Source organism: Chiloscyllium plagiosum, chromosome 32 (assembly GCF_004010195.1).
Source record: "Chiloscyllium plagiosum isolate BGI_BamShark_2017 chromosome 32, ASM401019v2, whole genome shotgun sequence".
Lineage (NCBI taxonomy): Eukaryota > Metazoa > Chordata > Chondrichthyes > Orectolobiformes > Hemiscylliidae > Chiloscyllium > Chiloscyllium plagiosum.
Window position 1 is genome coordinate 6,754,401 of NC_057741.1, and position 18,408 is coordinate 6,772,808.

The following is an 18,408-nucleotide window of genomic DNA, read 5'->3' on the forward strand; positions in this document are numbered from 1 at the left end:
ACATGCCCAAATGTACATCTGTGTATTAGAAAGACAAAAGTTTGATTGACATGATCCTCAGTTATGAGGGTATTTATAGTACAACTGAACTTGAAAAAAATGCACCATCGCCAATGAAATGGGACTATTTTGATTTAACTCACATTAAGCATTTTATAGCATGTACAATTGATACTGGTGATTCAAAATATTTACCTTCAACAGACATTCTCTTCAGTTCCCTCTCTAAGATGGATGTCAGTGGTCATTGTTAGGGATTTCCAGGTGCAGTCACATTTCATAGAATCCTTACAGTGTGGAAGCTGGCCATTTGAGTCCACACCAGCCCTCCAGAAAGCATCCCGCACAGAACAACCCCCTTACCCTGTAACCCTGCATTTCCCTGGCTTATCCCACCTAACTTGTACATCTTTAGCCTGCGGGAGGAAACCAGAGCACCCGGAGAAAACCCACGAAGACCTGGGGAGAAAGTGCAAACTCCACACACCTTAGAGCAGAATCAATCCTGGGTTCCCCAGTGCTATGAAGCAGCAGTGCTAACCACACAGCCATTATTTGAGAGAGTTTGCACTTAAATGAATAATCACAGGTTAAAAATAGATGGAAGCAATTATTGACATCAGATATTGTAAGGATCCACTAATTAGAATACTTTACTAAAATAATTTTAATCATGATACTTAACAGTAAAAATCACACAACACTAGGTTATAGTCCAACAGGTTTATTTGGGAGCCCTAGCTTTCGGAGCGCTGCTCCTGATGAAGCAACACAGTTACCTGATGAAGAAGCAGCGCTCCGAAAGCTAGTGTGCTTCTAAATAAACCTGTTGGACTATAACCTGGTGTTGTGTGATTTTTAACTTTGTTAACCCAGGAAAGCCTGATTAAATTCAATCTTTTTACAGCAATGTATTCACTTGGCCTGGAGACAGATATCCACAAGGAAGGGTATCTTTTTCTTCAAATGAAACTTGTCACAGACAAGCAAGAGGATGGGTGAATGAGAAAAGGTGAGCCAGTTTATCCCCCTTGTTGGAAGTGTAGTTATATTGGGGAACTATAATTTCTCGAGGAAAGTCACATGATGTCTGTTTGTAATGGATGGCAGCATAATGGCTCAGTAGTTAGTGCTGCTGCCTCACAGCCCTAGGGCCCTGGTTTGATTCCATCCTTGGGTGACTGTCTATATGGAGTTTGTGTATTCTCCAAAGTTTGTGTGGATTTCCTCTGGTGCACCAGTTTCTTCCCACAGTCCAGAAATGTGCAGGTTATGTGGATTGGCTGTGTTAAATTATCCATAGAGTCCAGGGATGTGCCAGCAGTATGGTTTAGCCAAGGGAAATGCAGGGTTACAGGGATAAAGTGGGGGGTGGGGTCTGAATAGGGTACACTTTGGAGGATTGGTATGGACTCAATGGGCTGAATGGCCTGCTTCCACATAGTAGGGATTCTATTTTGTGTAACATTCAACAGGAACTCAAACTCCTGATTCAAATGTGATACACTATTTCCAGCACTACTGCCTGCAAAATCTTCCCCACTTGCTTTCACCATGCCAACCTCAGAAAGCACTAACCCTCCTGCATGCCCCTCTTCACGGGTTGCTCACTCAATTGGAGCGCTTCCTCACCTACATCAACAGTTATGCCACATACCTGCCTCTTCTGCATTTCAGTACAAACAATAGACCACAAAAGAGTTGAAAGAATCAGGAGAGGCGGTGAACTGCCCAACATCTGGTCCCCTATGTAGACAGCATCTTGACTCTCTAGCTATCCTGTATTGTTGACCAATCATGCCCAAACACCCAGACTGGTATAGGAGGTTGCCCTTGAGTTTGTGTGCTGGCACCCCCTGACTGAAGGCTATCTTGTTTGTGTTGAATTCAAGAGAGGGCTCATGAGGGTTGCCATCATTAGTACCCTGCCCTAAGTAATGATTTAATCACACTTAATTTTATCATAAGCATAGATCTGATGATCTACCAAGTAGTTACAGCCATCTTCCATGGTAAACCCCAAATTACTGCAGGGTCTCTGCTGTGGTGGATATTTACAATTTAACAGTGTTATATTTTGTCTTTCATGTGACATGGTATGGTTCTAATTCATGAAATGACTGGCTCTTCTTCCAAATAGTTATCTAATGTTCAAATTTGAACAAAGATGATTATGGATATGAAAAGCAAAGATTTGGCAGCATCAGTGAAGACAAAACCTGAGTTAATGTTTCAGGTTCAACAATTGAACCTATTGTGTAAACAAATACTTTAGACCAAAACAATACACGATCTGTCTTCATTTCTTTCTGCACAGCTATCAACTAGTTGGGTAATGGGTATTTTTCTTTACCTAGTTCAGTACTGAAATGTTTTACTGTTTTGGTTTCTGTACTTTATTCCAGTTTTAATTGTACATGATTCTATTTAATTTATTGTATTACAAGATTCAGTACTTTCATTATTCATATTTATTTATTTCAATCCCAACTTTTGGAAGATGCTCTTTGGAGTGAATGCACATTTGTGAATTTTCTCCTGTTGAGACTGCAGGTAGAAAAATGTCTATTTTTATTAAAATAACAGCTCTTTTGGGACACCAAAGGTAAACTGGCCAACTGAACGGTAAGCTGGGAAAACTGGCCAACACACCAGCATGCTGGGAATTAGATCAGGCCAGACAAGCGGGTGAAGCAGCTGGTGGAGGTATTCACCGACATCTTCAACCTCTTCGTGCTACAAGCTGAAGTCCCCTCTGCTTCAAGAAGACTACCATTATCCCAGTACCAAAGAAAACAAAGGCCTGAGTAACTACCACGTAGTGGTCCTGACCTACATAATCATGAAGTGCTTCGAGAGGCTGGTCATGGCCCACATTAACTCCCAGCCTGCCTTGATCCCCTGTAATTTGCCTCCTGGCAAAACAGGTCCACAGCAGATGCCATTTCCCCAGCCCTAAACTTATCCCTGGAACATCTGCATAACAAGGGTCAGACTCCTATTTGTCAACTACAGCTCCACCTTCAATGCCATGATCTCTTCCAGACTAATCTCCAAATTCCAAGACCTAGGTCTCGGCTCTGTCTCTGCAACTGGATCCTCAGCTTCCAGACACACAGTGAAGATAGACAACAGCACCGTCTCCATGATAACCCTCAAAAGGAAGAGTTCTCAGACCCATACTGTGCTCCCTGCACTGCCACGACTGTATTGCCAAAACCTGAATGAATGCCATCTACAAGTTGGCTGAAGACACTGCTGTGGTAGGATAGGTATCAAATAGGTATCAAATATAGATATCAAGTATGAGTCAGAATACAGAAAGGACATAGAGGGCTTAGGTGTCATGGTGCAATGATAACAAGCTTTCTCTCAATGTCAGCAAAAGTAAAGAACTGATCATTGACTTTAGGAAGAAATGAGGAAGACACGCCCCTATCCACATCAACGAAGCTGAGGTAGAGGAAGTCGAGAGTATCAAGTGACAATAAGTGATGATCTGTCCTGGACCTCCAATGTAGATGCAATGGTCAATAAGGCAAAACATCTCTTCTTCCTCAGGAGGCTAAGGAAATTCAGCACGTCCAATGGACCCTCAACATCTTTTACACAAGCACCATAGAAAGCATTCAAACCAGGTGTATAGCAGCCTGGTACAGCAGCTGCTCTGTCCAGGACTGTAAGAAGCTACAGAAAGTTGTGTGCATAGCCCAGACCATCACCGAATCCAGCCTCCTCTCCACAGACTCCGATTACATTTCTCGTTGCTGTGGAAAGGCTGCCAACCTCATCAAAGAGCCCTCCCACCCCCATAATGCTCTCTTCCAACCTCTTCCATCTGGCAGAAGACACAGAAGCTTGAACACATGTAGCAACTGGTTTAAGAGCAGCTTCTTCCCCGCTGTTATTAGACTCCTCAGTGGACCTCTCTAACTTCAAATAATGTTGATCTTGTTAATGTTGGTCTTGCTTTGCACATCTCCTGTGCAGCCATAACTTAGTATGTCTCATTCTGTCTAAGGAGAAAGTGAGGAGTGTGGATTCTGGAGAGTCTGAGTCGGAAAGTGTGGAGCTGGAAAAGCACAGCAGGTCAGGCAGCATCCGAGGAGCAGAATAATCGATGTTTCGGGCACAAGCCCTTTATCAGGAAATTTGGTGTGGGGAAGAGGGCTGAGAGATAAATGGGGGGGACAGGGCATGGGACTGGGAGGAAGGTAGCTTGGAATGTGATAGGTAGATGCAGATGGGGGTGATGGTGATAGGTCGGAGAGGAGGGTGGAGTGGATTGGCGGGAAGGAAGATAAACAGGTAGGATAGTTCAAGAGGGTGGTGCTGAGTTGGCGGTTTGGGTCTGGGTTAAGGTGGGGGCAGGGAAGATGAGGAAACTGATGAAATTGATGTTGATGCTGTGCTGGAGGGTCCCAAGGTGAAAGAAGTGGCGTTCTTCCTCCAGGCTTCGGCTGGCTAGGAATTGGCAATGGAGGAGGCCATGCGTACCCTTGGCAGAGTGGGAGGGGGAGTTGAAGTGGTCAACCACAGGGCAGTAGGGATGTTTGGTGCATGTGTCCCAGAGATGTTCTCTGAAACATTCCACAAGTTGGCATCCTGTTTCCCCAATGCAGAGAAGGCCACATCGAGAGCAACAGACACCGTAGATGAGGTGGGTGGATGTGCAGGAAAATCTCTGCTGGATGTGGAAGGATCATCTGGGGCCTTGGATAGAGGGTGAGTCGGGGAGGTGTGGGCACAGGTTTTAGTCTTCATGCAGTGGCAAGGGAAGGTGTTGGGAGTGAAGGGTGGATTGGTGAGTGGGTGGTCTTAATGACCTACATCTATCCATCGTCTTCAAAGCTACCTTCACCCTTGAACCACCCCTGTCCTATTCATCTCTCAGCCCCCTTCTCCTCCCTATATTCCTGATGAAGGGATTATGAATTGACTCTCCTTCTCCTCAGATGCTGCCTGACCTCCTGTGCTTTTCCAGTGCCACACTTTTCCACTCGCTCTGTCTAAGGTTTAGTATGTCCTTGTTTGCTATGACCTGCCTGTATTGCTCACTAAATGAAGCTTTGCACTGTACTTAGGTACATCTGTCTCCAATTAATCAAATCATATTTTTACACAAGTTATGCAAGGCATTTACCTTGATTGGTTATATCGAATAGTCAAAACCCACCTTTCCTGATGAAGAACTTATGATGGAAGGTCGACTCTCCTGCTCCTCGGATGCTGCCTGACCTGCTGTGCTTTTCCAGCGCCACACTTTTTAACTCTGATCTCCAGCATCTGCAGCCCTCAATTTCTCCTGATTATATTGAATAGATTAGATTAGATTACAGTGTGGAAACAGGCCCTTCGGCCCAACAAGCTCCTTCTCCTCAGATGCTGCCTGACCTCCTGTGCTTTTCCAGTGCCACACTTTTCCACTCGCTCTGTCTAAGGTTTAGTATGTCCTTGTTTGCTATGATCTGCCTGTATTGCTCACTAAATGAAGCTTTTCACTGTACTTAGGTACATCTGTCTCCAATTAATCAAATCATGTTTTTCCACAAGTTATGCAAGGCATTTACCTTGATTGGTTATATCGAATAGTCAAAACCCACATTCCTGATGAAGAACTTATGATGGAAGGTCAACTCTCCTGCTCCTCGGATGCTGCCTGACCTGCTGTGCTTTTCCAGCACCACACTTTTTAACTCTGATCTCCAGCATCTGCAGCCCTCAATTTCTCCTGATTCTATTGAATAGATGTTAAATGAGATAATGGAACTGAGATAGCGAGTCAGGAAGCTTGCAAGTCATTCACCCTAACTGACATTAAGGTTTTGAGTTCAGCAGGGCTGTTTTGAGACAGCCCATCTCCTAGGGTTAGCTTAATCAATACAGAAATTATAATATCCAATCCTGTCTTTTGTAACACCCTCCCTGGGACAGAAATTCAATTGACACGGAGCAACTTGATTATCATAAACATATTGTTACATCAAACTGCTGTTAATAAAAGATAAAAAATCACTGTTCTTGGGAATGAGATGACAACTATTTTAAAAAAGAAGGTACCTGACTCACACTCCACAACATATAGCAGCAAGAAGCAGGAACTTTGGAAGCAGCAAGGACAGCCGCAACTTCAGTTTTGCCAGTTGTAATCAGGATAGTATAAACGTGTTTACTATCCTGCGCTTCCAAAACAGGTATGACAGTGCTCCCAGTGTAAGGGCAGAGGCATTTAAGAACAATAACGCTACTCAAGAAATTGGAGGGAAAGACAGGTCTCCAAGAATTGCATGTATATATTTTGTGTTTCCTGATAATAAGTCACATCTCATGGTAAACCACATCTCATTATTAGTGTAAAATGAGTCCTACTAAGATGTCTTGAAACACATAAAAGTGGATAAATCCCCAGGATCTGATCAGGTGTAGCCTATGGGAAGCTAGAAAAGTGATTGCTGGGCCTCTTGCTGAGATATTTGTATCATCGATATTCACAGGTGAGGTGCCTGAAGACTGGAGGTTGGCAAACGTGGTGCCACTGTTTAAGAAGAACGGTAAAGACAAGCCAGGGAACTATAGACCAGTGAGCCAGACCTCGGTGGTGGGCAAGTTGTTGGAGGGAATCTTGAGGGACAGGATGTACATGTATTTGGAAAGGCAAGGACTGATTCGTGATAGTCAACATGGCTTTGTGCATGAGAAATCATGTCTCACAAACTTGATTGAGTTTTTTGAAGAAGTAACAAAGAGGTCTGATGAGGGCAGAGTGGTAAATGTGATCTATATGGACTTCAGTAAGGCTTGACAAGCTTCCCCATGGGAGACTGGTTAGCAAGATTAGATCTCATGGAATACAGGGAGAACCAGCAATTTGGATACAGAACTGGCTCAAAGGTAGAAGACAGAGGGTGGTGGTGGAGGGTTGCTTTTCAGACTGGAGGCCTGTGACCAGTGGAGTGCCACAAGGATCGGTGCTGGGTCCACTACTTTTCATCATTTACATAAATGATTTGGATGTGAGCATAAGATATATAGTTAGTAAGATGACAGATGACACTGAAATTGGAGGTGTAGTGGACAGTGAACAGGGTTACCTCAGATTACAACAGGATCTTGATCAGATGGGCCAATGGGCTGAGAAGTGGCAGATGAAGTTTAATTCAGATAAATGCGAGGTGCAGCATTTTGGGAAAGCAAATCTTAGCAGGACTTTTACACTTAATGGTAAGCTCCTCGAGAGTGTTGCTGAACAAAGAAACCTTGGAGTGCAGGTTCATAGCTCCTTGAAAGTGGAGTCGCAGGTAGATAGGATAGTGAAGAAGGCGTTTGGTATGCTTTCCTTTATTGGTCAGAGTATTGAGTACAGGAGTTGGGAGGCCATGTTGCGGCTGTACAGGACATTGGTTAGGCCACTGTTGGAATATTGCATACAATTCTAGTCTCTTACCTATTGGAAAGATGTTGTGAAACTTGAAAGGGTTCAGGAAAAATTTACAAGGATGTTGCCAGGGTTGGAGGATTTGAGCTATAGGGAGAGGCTGAACAAGCTGGGGCTGTTTTCCCTGGAGCGTCGGAGGCTGAGGGGTGACCTTATAGAGGTTTATAAAGTCATTAGGGGCATGGATAGGGTAAATAGGCAAATACTTTTTCCTGGGGTGGGGAAGTCCAGAACTAGAGGGCATAGGTTTAGGGTGAGAGGGGAAAGATGTAAAAGAGACCTAAGGGGCAACTTTTTCATGCAGAGTGGTATTTGTATGGAATGAGCTGCCAGAGGAAGTGGTGGAGATTGGTACAATTGCAACATTTAAAAGGCATCTGGATGGGTATATGAATAGGAAGGGTTTGGAGGGATATGGGCTGGGTGCTGGCAGGTGGGACTAGATTGCGTTGAGACATCTGATTGGCATGGATGTGTTGGACTGAAGGGTCTGTTTCCGTGCTGTACATCTCTATGACTCTATGCCTCTAAGTGAGCAAGTAAATTAGACACACCAAAACAGTGCTTGCAAGACAATCCTATTGAGTGGAATAATTGAACAAGACAAACAAAAGGAGAAGTATGTTCCTAGTCAAGGATTTTGAGAGACTGAATGACAATATTTTCTGCAGTTAATTTGACCTTTGTCTGAACATCAGAAGGAGATCTTTAAACTCCTTGAGCTTGCTTCATTTGATTTACTGCCTAAAAATTTGTTCAGTAACGCCATAATTAGGAAATTCTGAAATCTATTCTAAAGCATGTCATAGCATTTAGAATGTACCAATGGGGTTATACAAAGAGACAATTTATAAAGGGAAAATAATATTTAATGTTTTTAACATCTTATCTGATAGTATTGATGAGAGAGTCCCAATGAACATGTATGTACTTTTGATAAAGTCTCACAAAGGAGGTTAATGTACAAAATCACAGCACACGTGAGTGGTGGGAATATATTCTCATGGTATGAGAATTGGTTAGCAGACAGGAATCAGAGATTATGAATAATAGAGTTTTTCAGACTGGAAGTTGGTGACATGTGGAATGCTGCAGGGATTAGAGCTTGGGCCCCAGATATTGACAACATATATCATTGATTTGCATGATGGAATCAAAAGTAACATTTCTTCGGCTGTTGAAAACATGAAACTGAATAGGATTGTGGATGTTGAGAGGAAGGTAAAGAACCTTCAAGGCAATTTAACAATTTGAGTAAGTGGGCAAATGCATGGTAGCTGGAATATAATTGTGAAGTTATCCATTTTACTAGTAAAAACAGAATAGCTGAGTATTATTTAAATAGTGATAGACCTGAGATATGGTAATGTACAATGGAACTTGGGTGTCCCTATATCCCAGTCACTGAAAACAAGCATGAAAATGTGTTGCTGGAAAAGCGCAGCAGGTCAGGCAGCAACCAAGGAGCAGGAGAATCGATGTTTCGGGCATGAGCCCTTCTTCAGGAATGCCCGAAACGTCGATTCTCCTGCTCCTTGGATGCTGCCTGACCTGCTGTGCTTTTCCAGCAACACATTTTCAGCTCTGATCTCCAGCATCTGCAGTCCTCACTTTCTCCACTGAAAACAAGCATGCAAGTGCAGCAAACTATTAACAAAACAAATGGTATGTGAGCTTTCATTACAGGAAGGTTTGGTGACAGTATCAAATATGCCTTGCTGCAGCTATACAGGGTTTTAGGTGCACCCAAACCTGGATAATTGTGCGTAGGTTTATTCTCTTTACCTAAGAAAAAAATGCATCTGTGAGAGAACAATGTAGGTTCATCAGACTGATTCCTGATTCATATTTGAGGGTTGAAGGGCCTGTTCCTGTGCTGTAATACTCTTTGTTCTTTGTTCTCTTTGTTCTTTGTATGACAAAAGTTGAAGTTAACTGAGCCTCTATTCACTCAATGTTAGAAGAATTAGAGGGGATTCAGTTGAAATGTATAACATTCTGACAGAGCTGAACAGACTGGATCCAAGGATGATGCTTCCCCTGGCCAGTGGATCAAAAAGAGTTTCAGTCATTTTGGACTGAGCTGAGGAGAAATCTCTTTGCTCAGACAATGGTGAATCTGTGGACGTTGCAACCACCAAAAGTGATGGAAGCCAAATAAATTTAAGAAAAAAATAAACATTTATGGAGGTCGAAGATGTCATGGGGTGTGGGAGAGAGTTTCTGTGCCCTATCTTACTGAACTCACCACATTAATTACTTATCCACTCTATGGCCTCTTTCATCATTGATTTGCACCCAATCTTACCATCCACCATTCCCACAGCAACGCACCATTCAGCAGATATCTGTACAAAGACCAAAGTCCTTTGCATCCTCCTGCCATCTTTGAAGGACTGCTGTGTACCCAGACAAACCTTGGTCATATGACTTTGCCTGAGCAGCAATGTAATGGTATAACTGCTGCAAAACCACACTGCCCCAAGCTAACATGGCTGGCATTCTGGAGTTCTGAAGAAGAGTCATACTGGACCTGAAACATTAATTCTGTTTCTCACTCTGCAGATGTTGGTAGACCTTCTCAGTTTCTTCAGCTTTCTCTGTGGTTGTTTCTGCCTGACACTTCCTCCACACAGACAATCCCATTCTCTCACGTTAGCCACTGTTTAACCACACGCTGCACTCTTTACCACATCGCTAGCTGCATCCAATCCAAAAACCCTCAAAGTCAGTGCTACCTCATCATTGACCAGTAGGGGATCACCACATATAGGAAATTGAATCAATCCAAACACACTTTTATTTATAGAAAGGAAAAGGGAACAGAAGTGAAGTACAATGCTCCTCATTGTAAATCAGATTTGAGAGTCATGGTCAATAAATGTTACAGTCAACAGTTTTCTGCTGCCCCCCGCTCTCTTCAGTTGGAAGTATGTGTCAGTGAGGTTCTGTCTGGTTTGCAGTGCTCTGTTATGGAAGCTTCCTGAACCCCAGCGTCCTCATTTTCCTCCTCCAATGACAGCTCCCATTCACTCAGTTCCTCAGCATCCAGGATGTCGTCCTATTGCCTGTACCAATTGTGCAGAGAACAGCACGTCAGGATGATGCAGCTCATTCTGATTTGAGGGCACTGCAAACAACAAGAAGGCATCTTCAGCAGCCCCATGGTCTGCTTTCTCATGGCACTCTGAGGCATTGGCAGCATTGTACCAGTACTCCACATCAGCCAGGTGGTTGCACCCTACATGTCATAAGCCATTCTCACAGTGGATAACCATTGATCTCCAGTAAGTAACCATATAAGGCCCCAGAACCGCAGAAGCACCGGGTACATGAGAGTGCTGAAGAGCATATGAACTGTTGGCAGCTGCCAGTGTAGTCAGCACACACCTCCAAGACACAATAACAGTGACCTGAACATTCATTGAATGGAAACACTTCTTGTTGGTGAATCGTGCAGCCAAACAGTATCAATGCCACATGTTACAAGGTCAATGGGGCCCTTCACCTTGGGGGAAGTCAGCGATGTTCCTGAAATCTACTGCCCTGGCTGCAGCATTAACTGTACCGTGGTGAAACAAAACAAACTATTGCAATCTTGCACAGATTACATTAGTCATTGACCCTTTGTATTTGTGGGTGCAGCACTGACAAATCCTACACAGGCCACCCATCACTTATGGGAAAGGGCCAGTCTCAAAGAAATTTAGCTTTGTGGGATGTGGCACAGCCACCAGGAGAAGATGGCCTCCCACTCCTGCAGCCCTCAGGTGCCACTCCAGCATCTAACACCGTTCCATCACAGTATCCTGGGACACACAGAGCCTATATCAGCATTGCACCTCACTCATCCCCAGTAAATAGAGTTAGGGGCCCAGTAAACTCTACATCTCTTGCACACCCCATGCACCTGCAACCAGTCCTTGAGCTGGATGGTCCTCATCCTCTGCTCTTCCTTGCTGCTACTTCTGGGCCCGCGTCCTCCTGCATCCTCCTTAGCCTTCACAGGAAGGCAGCCAGAGGCACCAATATTCTACCAATGGCAGTGCCCGTGACTCTTGGTGGAAAGGAGATAAATTGGGCATGAAAAGAGCCAAAATTTTTAAAAAATCTCAGATCAATCATCAGAGCTGTACATTCCAGATGAACGATGGACACACAGTGAGACCTGCTGGATGTGAATAATGGTATCTGAGTCTGCACTGGACATCCCCATTCTGTCTCAGTCTGAGCAGTCACTTGGTCACAATGCTGTGTTGGCTAAGTAATCATTACATGACAGTGAAAGGGGGAATTTCCTGTGTTCCCTCCCTCTCTCCCCACTCCTCTTCATCTCTGCTCTTTTGGAATGCTCCTTTGAACCTATTCCACAACCAATAATTTCATCACTTTTCCACATTCTTTAGCTTGGTGTCGATATTTTTGCTTCAATAATGCTTCCACCTTGGGATATCTTAATGCATTGTTAACTGGCAAGAAATGGCTATTTTCTTTTCAGTAATTCCATTGACTCATTTAGGAATGGAAACATTTTTCAGACTACTGGCATTAAAAGATTGATTAGTTTGTCACTGTTCTTCACCAGTGCTGAGCACCTTTTACACACACTCTCATAGGATTTAATACACTGAAGAAAACATGGCCCTAGGTAGTAAGTATCTGACGGTATTCAAACTGGAGCCACTTGAATGACGGCCAAGTGACAGTTAAGATCTGAACTCTGGATGGTTTACTACCTGAGGGGGGGATTAATCTTGTTTAACAATGGAAATATGAGATAACTAAATGGTGGCGGTTTTAGACTGCTGAATAGTATATAAAATCTGATCTCAGATGAAATGAATTTGGTTTCAGCTTGTAATGCTGGCGATGGGATGATGGAACTTGTCATTTGAAACTTTATTGACTCCAGGGAGAAGTTTCCTTAAATTTACCAATGTAAAAATTCTTAAATTGGTCACAATCTTATAAATTATTATGGATGACATGAATCAGGCAGCATTGTTTTGATCTATTTATTAGAAGATGGGCAGAGCTGTTTCACGGAGTTGGAAGTGAATCGCTTCAAAACTGATTTAGAAACATAATCTGAGTGAGGAGACCAAGTTTTTTTATAACTGGGCTGTGCACCCAGAAATAATCGTGCTATAGAGAATCAAAAGAATTGGAAAGACTATCTAAGTTATTTGTGTACTGGTCATTGTGTCTGTATCAGATTGTTTGGTTCTTAATGTTTAATTGATAACTTTTTTACCAAATTAAAAATGTCACACTAACACAGTATGCTCCTCTGGGACTATGGGGAATTTAGCTTTATATTAGCCAATATCAACGCCACAAACTAGGATGAGAAAAATGGGTCAGGTTTACATTCTATGTTACCAAACATGCCAAGCAAGCTAGATGTTAAGAAGATTTGACATTGAATGCAGAGCTGGTATCTGGCATGGTGGCTCAGTGGTGAATGTTGCTGCCTTACAGCACTAGGGACCCGGGTTTGATTTCAGCCTCAGGTAAGTGTCTGTGTGAAGTTGGCATATTCTCCCCAGTGGGTGCTCTGGTTTCCTCACGCAATTCAAAGATGTGCAAGTCGGGTGGATTGGCCACGTGCTAATTGCCCATAGTGTCCAGGAATGTGCAGGCTAGGTGGTTTAACCTTGGGTAACAGGATTGTGGTAGGGTGGTGGGTCTGGGTAGGATGCTCTTCGGAGGGTCAGTGTGAACTCAATGGGCCAAATGGCTTGCTTCCGTGATTTGATGATGCAGCTCACGGCTTGCTCACTCTGATAGACTTCCCATGGTTCACACAATCTAAGGGCAGCAGCTGCATACAACCTTCATTGGTATATGCTAACCCTCCATGACAATCATGGCACATCTCTGATACATTGACAGGACATTCTGAAAGCGTAGATCTGCATTGAAAGGCAAACCAGCAACTAGCATTGAAAAGCTACTTCAAGGACACTTTGCAGTTGGACAGGCACCCAGCTTATAGATTGGACATCTCAGGGCTGCTGGTTGCTCTCTTAGTACGTACTACTTAGCACTCTACATACATGCCCACAGTATCCATGCCTCACTATGCTAATTAATGCATTTACACTGCCATGGTGGTTAGCAGTCCTCAGAAAATGGGGTGGACATCTTTCCTCAGCAGCAGCTCCATTTTAAGTAAGTGCATAATAACATTGTCACCCACACCACTAAAATGCCATCAACATGTTTTCCTGTTCCTTAAACAACTGCGCTCCCCAACTATGCCTCAGAATACAATCCAGTTCCATAGCTGTGCTGAAGGGACCCTGGATGGAAAACCCCAGGGATATCTGTTTCTGGATAACTCAGACATGTCAAGGATGATCCCTGGTATGGAAGAGTTGTCTTCTGAGCAAAGGTTAAACTGGTTGAGATTCTACTCACTGGAGTTGAGATTAATGTGACGTCATCTCATTGAAACATCTAGGATTTGATTTGATTTATTTATTGTCACGTGTACTTGTTACATGTATTTGTTAGGAGAAAATGAGCGCTGCAGACGCTGGAGATCAAAGTCGAGAGTGTGGTGCTGGAAAAGCACAGCAGGTCAGGCAGCATCCGAGGAGCAGTAGAATCAATGCTTCAGGGATAAGCCCTTCATCAACCCTTCCTGATGAAGGGCTTATGTCCAAAACATTGATTCTCCTGCTCCTTGGATGCTGCCTGACCTGCTGTGCTTTTCCAGCGTCACACTCTCAACATGTATTTGTTACAACGCAGTGAAAGCACTATATAATGTCACCACTTTCCAGCGCCATCTTAAAATACAGAAGATAAACCAAGATATAGAATAGAAAATAAGGCAATAACATTAGGAGTTCAACTTTATAGCCTTTCTTGTTAAGTGCTTAGCCATCGGCCTGGATCTAGTATCTTCCACCACGATGCTGAGACCAACACCAGCACAAAGCATTCAGCCAGACTTGAGTCCCTTTGCTGCCGCTGGAACACAGTTGCCATTCTTCAGTGCCACCTTGCCTCCACTGACATCAACGCAGCCATGAGTCCATACTGGGCCTATTTCGGCAATGCAGCTGCCGCAGATACTGCCGAATTCCACCCTTGGCCCAAACAGCCTCCCTCTACAACCACTGGCAACACGAACCCCCTCCTGATGTGCTGGGCACATCATCAATACTCAAGATTAGAGTGATGCTGGAAAAGCACAGCAGGTCAGACAGCATCCGAGGAGCTGGAAAATCGAAGTTTTGGGCAGGAATCCTTCATCAGGAATGAGTCTGGGAGCCTCCAGGGTTGAGAGATAAATGGAAGTGGGGTGGAGCTGTGGAGAAGGTAGCTAAGAATGCAATAGGTAGATGGAGGTGGTGTTGAAGGTGATAGGTTGGAGAGCAGGGTGGAGCGGGTAGGTGGGAAGGAAGATTGGCAGGTAGGACAGGTCATGAGGATGGTGCTGAGCTGGAAGTTTGGACCTGTGACAAGGTGGGGGGAGGGGAAATGAAGTAACTGGTGAAGTCCACATTGATGCCCTGGGGTTGAAATGTTCCGAGGCAGAAGATGAGGTGTTCTTCCTCCAGGCGTTGGGCGGTGAGGGACTGGCAGTGGAGGAGGCCCAGGACCTCCATGTCCTCGGCAGAGTAGGAGGGGGAGTTGAAATGTTGGGCCATGGGGCAGTGGGGTTGATTGGTGCGGGTGTCCCGGAGATGTTTCCTAAAGCGCTCTGCTAGAAGGTGCCCAGTCTCCCCAATGTAGAGGAGACCGCATCGGGAGCAACGGATACAATAAATTACATTGGTGGAAGTGCGGGTGAAACTCTGATGGATGTGGAAGGTTCCTTTGGGGCCTTGGACAGAGGTAAGGGGGGAGGTGTGGGCGCAGGTTTTACAGTTCTTGCGGTGGCAGGGGAAGGTGCCATGACGAGAGGGTGAGTTGTTGGGGCGCGAGGACCTGACTAGGTAGTCACGGAGGGAACGGTCTTTGTGGAAAGCGGATAGGGGTGGAGAGGGAAATATATCCCTGGTGGTGGGGTCTGTTTGTAGGTGGTGGAAATGTTGACGGATGATGCAGTTTATGCAAAGGTTGGGAGGGTGGAAGGTGAGCACCAGGGGGGGGTTCTGTCCTTGTTGCGGTTGGAGGGGTGGGGTCTGAGAGGAGGCCATGTGATATGTTTTGTGGTGGAACTGCTCCTCCTGGGAGCAGATGCGATAGAGGCGGAGGAATTGGGAATACGGGATAACATTTTCCAGGAGGTAGGGTGGGAAGAGGTGTAATCCAGGTAGCTGTGGGAGTCGGTGGGTTTGTCAAAAATGTTAGTGTTGAGTTGGTCCTCGTGGATGGAGATGGAGAGGTCCAGGAAGGGGAGGGAGGTGACAAGTGAATCTAAGTTCAGGGTGGAGCGTGTTGGCGAAGTTGATGAACTGCTCAAACTCATTTGCGTGGGATTTGGATCCAGGGCATCCACACAAGAGCTATCCCAGTCTTCTCCTGTGATGTACAGTATTCTTTTCTCGTATGGAATAAGGAGCCTAATATTGGGCACTCTTCCATTGCTCCTGGCTCCCTCTGCCCTGCTGTGGGATGCTTTCTTGTGTAAGGAGAAGAAGGGAGGGACTGGGTGAAATGATAGTGAGTGATATGGATGTTAGTCTTGTTTCAGATGGGCGAAAGGTGGTGAGGTGTTCCAAGCAAATTTCAAGCAGTGCTGTGGGCATGCAGAGTAAGTGGATGTGTGTCAGAGCAAGTGATGGGAGAGACTGCAAGCAGAGCATGAGCCTTGGTGGGAATGGGTGTACAATTAGAAATAAAACTACTGTGAGGTAACTGAGAGAAGAGTGGGGCATTTCCCTTGATGCAATGGAGAAGGTTATTGGAGAGTAGGGGAATCAAGGCTTATTGCTGTGGCAATGCTGGCTGTCCCTTCAGTTCATGAAGTCAGCAATGACCTAGGTTGCGACCTTTAACCTTCTGCTGGGATCAGGTGTTGCAACCTCCTTTGTTGGTCCTCTGAGAAGACCTTCCTCTGAACTGTTCCTCAACTGAGCCCTTCAGAGGGTACCCAGAGCAGAACCACAGTGCCCTCTTCCCCTTCTCGAACATTTCAGATTCGATTCATCAATGAGCAGCTACTGAATGCAGTTCTCATTAAGGTTCACAGTGCCTTTTAAAGGTGGTATGACTGCAAATGATGCCAGTCCTTTGGCAGATATCCACTGACTGGCGAGTTATTCTGGGAATGGCATGTAGTAAGATGAGGTTGGAATCACCATGGGATGAAATAGCCAAGAAGCAAGAAATCTTGCTGGGCCTCACAGCGGAAATCTCCGGAAAAATCTTGATATAACTCAAGCCTAACCAAAATGAAGTACTATCCAGCCCACAGCCTTGTACCAAGTCGCTATATTATGGAATATGCTCACTGATTCCTAGTGGGGAATTGTACTCAAAGAGAAGGATGGTTAGAGGTAAGGTTCACACATAGAGTGCTGACTATCCAAGCCGAGCCCCCTATGAGCACAGGGAGAAAGTGAGGACTGCAGATGCTAGAGATCAGAGTTGAGAGTGTGGTGCTGGAAAAGCACAGCAAGTCAGGCATTCAAGGAGCAGGAGAAGGGACGTTTTGGACATATGCCCTTCATCAGGACATGATGAACCTATGAGCACAGCCACTCACTAACGTTGTAGGCTTCCTGAATTCACTATTATGACTTGGAGTTGCATTTACTGAAAGTTTCTCCCAATCCACTGATGTAACCCTGGCAGAGATGGAGCAAATAGAAAGAGAAGCCATAGAAAATTTACACATATAATGTCATCCATATTCGATCACAATTCATATTTCATACTTATAGGATATTCCTAAAGTAATACAAGGGATTGTAAATCATGATGCCAGGAAGGAAGGGCTTGCTTTATGAGCAGTGGTTAAGGACTCTATGTCTGTACTTGGAATTTAGAAGGATGAGGTAGGATCTGATTGAAACTTTTAGAATAGTGATAGGCCTAGATAGGGTGGACATGAGAAGATGCTCCCACTAGCAAGGGCACAGCCTTAGAGTGAAGGGACAACCATTTAGAACTGAGATGAATAAGAATTTCTTTAGCCAGAGGATGGTTAATCTTTGTAGCACATTGCCATAGAGGGCTGTGGAGGCCAAGTCTGTAGTGATTGTAATGAGGTCAGCCAGGTGGACATTAAAGAATATGAGTTCCCTGATTGGATCTGGTCCAATCAGGGAGCCCTGGCTAACAGATGTAAACAGGAGCAATATACAATAGACAATAGGTGCAGGAGTAGGCCATTCTGCCCTTCGAGCCTGCACCACCATTCAATATGATCATGGCTGATCATCCTTAATCAGTATCCTGTTCCTGCCTTATCTCCATAACCCTTGATTCCACTATCCTTGAGAGATCTATCCAACTGTTTCTTAAACGAATCCAGAGACTAGGCCTCCACTGCCCTCTGGGGCAGAGCATTCCACACAGCCACCACTCTCTGGGTGAAGAAGTTTTTCCTCGTCTCTGTCCTAAATGGTCTACCCCGTATTTTTAAGCTGTGTCCTCTGGTTTGGCACTCACCCATCAGAGGAAACATGTTTCCTGCCTCCAGAGTGTCCAATCCTTTAATAATCTTATATGTCTCAATCAGATCCCCTCTCAGTCTTCAAACCCAGTCGCTCCAGCCTTTCAGCGTAAGGTAGTCCCACCATTCCAGGAATTGACCTCGTGAACCTGCGCTGCAATCCCTCAACAGCCAGAATGTTTTTCCTCAAATTTGGAGACCAGAACTGCACACAATACGCCAGGTGTGGTCTCACCAGGGCCCTGTATAGCAGCAGAAGAACCTCTTTGCTTCTATACTCAATTCCTCTTGTTATGAAGGCCAGCATGCTATTAGCCTTCTTCACTACCTGCTGTATCTGCATGCTTACCTTCATTGACTGGTGTACAAGAACACCCAGATCTCTTTGTATTGC